Here is a 4,016-nt window from a genome sequence, read left to right as displayed (position 1 = left end):
GGAGAGTAACCGCCGAAGGCTTGCTATAGAAGACTATAGTTTATACGCCTGTGGTTCACCGGTTGCCGGCTCTCCGGGGCACGCGATCGCGCGAAGGTTACGGAGGGACGTGAAGCGCCCGAGCAATGAAACGTCCGCAGGAGGAAACGAGCAACCGCCGAACATTGTTTCGCGACGTTTCCATAATGTATTGTCGTTTCGCTCGCATCCCGCTTCTTTCCCCTAGTTTCCTCGACGCGTAGTTTCGCAGCCTTAGTGGACGAATCATTCTCGATTCGAGGAAAGATATGCAGTGGGGCGTGCAATGAGCCCGCCAGAGACCACGATCTCCAATGCGTCTTTACATCTTTCGACGATGGGATGATCCACGCGAAGAGAACGTTCGTGCTTGCGCGAGGTGCGTTAGCGTCGATTCGCTTTTCTGTACGGGGAGAAATAGAACGATGAGTTGACTTATCGGGTCTTCGTTGGAATTACCGTCGCTGGCATTGTAAACTCCAGATGACCTTGTGATTCCTTCGTCGGGCACTGGTAAAGGGTGGCGATGATTCGTTCTATAATAGAAATACCCGTCGTAGCGATTCGGCCGAGTCACCCGCCACGAAACTGTCTCTCTTTCGTCGTGGAAACCCCGCGTCGGAGAGTAAAACGCGCGAAGGCTGTGACTGTAACATATATATATACAGTATACAATGCCTGTGGTTTTTGCGCGTGTCGGCTCTTCGGTATACGCGATCGGCCAGAGTTACGGAGGGACGGTGAAGCGCACGAGAAATTGAAACGGCCGCACGATTGGAACCGAGCAACCGTCGAACATTGTTTCGCGACGTTTCCATAATGCGTTTTCGTTTCGCTCGCATACCGCTTCTTTTCCCCTAGTCTCTGAGACGCGTTTTCGAGCCGTTCTTCTACTATCGATTCTCGTAGAGAGAAGGGACCGGGTAGTCTGGAAGTGGAACCCGCATCTTGCGTGTACCGTACACGGAATTGAGAGGACCGGCCGTGAAGCTCGTTTTAAAGCCGTGCGTCTGACACCCAACTCTTGCGCGCCAATTTCGCGGCAAGAGATAATATGGGACGAATGACCGGCAAAGAGCCAGCTGTGAAGTCTGTTTTTTTAATCGAATCCGTGGACGTGTGTATGCCGTAGCGTCGCTCGTCGTGTTCGTTCATGGTCGTTCCGAGAGAAAGAACGAAAGCGGTAACGAAGGGACCGGCCGTGAAGCTCGTTTTAAAGCCGCGCGTCTGACACCCAACTCTTGCGCGCCAATTTCGCGGCAAGAGATAACATGGGACGAATGACCGGCAAAGAGCCAGCTGTGAAGTCTTTTTTCATTATTTGCTTTCAATCGATCGATCGGTACGATTCGTGCAACGTTTCGCGCGATGCGACGCGAAAACATGCGCGCAACAATAGATGCGTCTGATCGGAAGAACGCGAGGGTCGACTGCACGCGATGGATTCAGTATCGGGTAGGATACAAAATATATCCCCGTCGTTTCCACGCGTGCGAGTCTTCTGCGTCTTTCGCGGGTTTTTGAATGCACTATACGCCCGGAACGTCGAGAAATATATACATATTACTTGAACGTTTTTCGTCTCGAAAGGCTTCGGTGTCGTCTCCAAGGCGACGCCTGAATCTCCTTCGCGCGCTGGTCGGAGATTCAGGTATCAACTTTTATCTTCTCTTTGAAAGAAGAGAGATATTAGGTCGAACAAATGAGAATAAAATTATATATGTGAAATATAAAATTTATACGATTACCCTGAACGGTGGATCACTTGGCTCGTGGGTCGATGAAGAACGCAGCTAATTGCGCGTCAACGTGTGAACTGCAGGACACATGAACATCGACATTTCGAACGCACATTGCGGTCCACGGATACAATTCCTGGACCACGCCTGGCTGAGGGTCGTTTACGTACCATACACTGCTTGCGTAGCTCTGTCAAATCCCCGCCGTCGTTCACCTCTTCGGATCGAACGTTTTTTTACCGAAGGGCGCAAAGAACGTTTCTGAGTCGGGTTAAGAGAAGGATGCTACGTACGAGCGAACGATGGGTGTCTCGTCGGCGTTTGTCGCGGACACGCGAAAATTCTGTGAATTTCACGGACAGTGTACGTTCTAGTTGTTGCAAAACGATCGGAATCGTTTGTATGGACTCGCGTGAGTGTTCGCGGCGTCGTGCGTCGTTCAATTACGACCGCCCGCGGATACCGCTCCACTGCGATATGGATCTGAGCGACAACTTTTTCGGCTGTTCGTGAGATGAACGGTTTCGTGTGTTTAGAAAAATTTTTTTTCCCGCGCTCCCGACGTCACCTGAAATGATGCGTCAGAGGTGAAAGAAAATATTAAGAAGTCGAGAGAGAGAGAGACTACACACGTTTTATTCATATTTTGTATACCGTGCGTGAGACGGATGTGCACGACACGTCGTATGTCGGTATATTACCGACTGGCCCCAGGGAGATTGTTTTCTTCCTCTCTTACGAATGAGATGTACGTTTCGGAGGATCGTCGTTACCGAAACACACGGCAAAACGAGACTTCTCGCAGCAGAACCTTTATACACAATACACATCGACTCTTTTTACCCCGAGAGAGAGAGAAAAGGTGTATTTCTTTTTTTTATTTTTCGAATTCGACGCACGAACGCTTTGACGACTGGAGAAAAACACGGTGTGTGTTAAAATCGTGCGGGACGAGCATGCGTATTCGTAACGGGTCGAATAGTTCTTATTCCCCGTCGTCGCGTGTCCTCGCTGGACCACCACCGTGCGCTTCCGCCACGTTCAGTTGAATTTCGAAATATATATATATAAAAAGAATCACCATATACTCTCTTTCGGGAGGTGTATTTTTATCGGTTTCTGCTATAGAGAAGAGACGGAGATCGTGTTGTGAGGTGTAACGTTTCTGTATCCCCGTTTCGGAGGATCGTCGTTATCGGCGGAACACACGTCAAAACGAGACTTCTCGCAGAACCTTTATACACAATACACATCGACTCTTTTACCCCGAGAGAGAGAAAAGGTGTTTTTCTTTTTTTTTTATTTTTCGAATTCGACGCACGAACGCTTTGACGACTGGAGAAAAACACGGTGTGTGTTAAAATCGTGCGGGACGAGCATGCGTATTCGTAACGGGTCGAATAGTTCTTATTCCCCGTCGTCGCGTGTCCTCGCTGGACCACCACCGTGCGCTTCCGCCACGTTCAGTTGTATTTCGAAATATATATATATATATAAAAAGAATCACCATATACTCTCTTTCGGGAGGTGTATTTTTATCGGTTTCTGCTATAGAGAAGAGACGGACGATCGTGTGTGACACCACGTGGTAACGTTTCCGTATCCCCGTAAAATACGTTTATCTTTTCTCGTAGAAAAGAGAGAGGAAGAGGCAGGAGCTCCTCTTTGGCGAGGCTTTCGAACGTCGCGTCCCGTCCGCCGGAATATAATGATATAAATATATAACCGCCGCCGACTTTGTGCGAAAGCGTTGAAACGAACGCGTCGGTCGCCCCATGGTGTGTGTTTGTCGTGTCTTCTTTTCCTCTTCTGCACTTCTCTTCACTGTCGATCGCGAGACCGCGCGAGATCCGCTTCGGTCGTCCAGTCCCCGAAAATTCTTCTCGGACGGGCGTTAAAGTTAACCGGAGCGCGAGATCGTCTAGCGAGAGTCTTTTTCGCGATCGAGTAAAATGTGATAGAAGAAGGAGAAGAGTGTAAAAAGAGAATATAGACACGCGACGCAGCAGAGACCACTGGTGAGGCGCATAAGACGCGTTCGCGAACGATTTTTCGCGACGATACGGAGTCGCGCGTGTCGCGGTATATTTATCATTTATATACGTTATAATATGAATATTGTTGTGTTCGAACGCACTCTCCTCTAGACTTTGTTTTTTTTGCCTTTGAGCGATTTTTATGAAATTCGATTGAATTTTCATACAATTCACGTTCACGACGACCTCAGAGTAGGCGAGATTACCCGCTGAATTTAAGCAT

At 48.8% G+C, this 4,016-nt stretch overlaps 2 non-coding genes across 2 annotated transcripts in view; both read left to right on the top strand.

Annotated features, from left to right (window-relative positions):
- Window positions 1–1,763: 1,763 nt before the first annotated feature.
- On the top strand, window positions 1,764–1,918 carry LOC143176430 (5.8S ribosomal RNA). The gene has a single exon (XR_013000979.1). It is a non-coding gene; the product is annotated as a 5.8S ribosomal RNA (ribosomal RNA).
- A 2,057-nt stretch (window positions 1,919–3,975) lies between these two features.
- Window positions 3,976–4,016, top strand: part of LOC143176429 (large subunit ribosomal RNA) — a 4,007-nt gene continuing 3,966 nt past the window's right edge. The window contains exon 1 of the ribosomal RNA XR_013000978.1: window positions 3,976–4,016. This exon is cut by the window's right edge and continues 3,966 nt beyond it. This is a non-coding gene — a ribosomal RNA (large subunit ribosomal RNA).

The sequence above is a fragment of the Nomia melanderi genome, unplaced genomic scaffold (genome assembly GCF_051020985.1).
Source record: "Nomia melanderi isolate GNS246 unplaced genomic scaffold, iyNomMela1 scaffold0541, whole genome shotgun sequence".
Classification (NCBI taxonomy): domain Eukaryota; kingdom Metazoa; phylum Arthropoda; class Insecta; order Hymenoptera; family Halictidae; genus Nomia; species Nomia melanderi.
The sequence above is the reverse complement of the archived record's forward strand: the minus strand, read 5'-3'. Positions and strand labels throughout refer to the sequence as shown.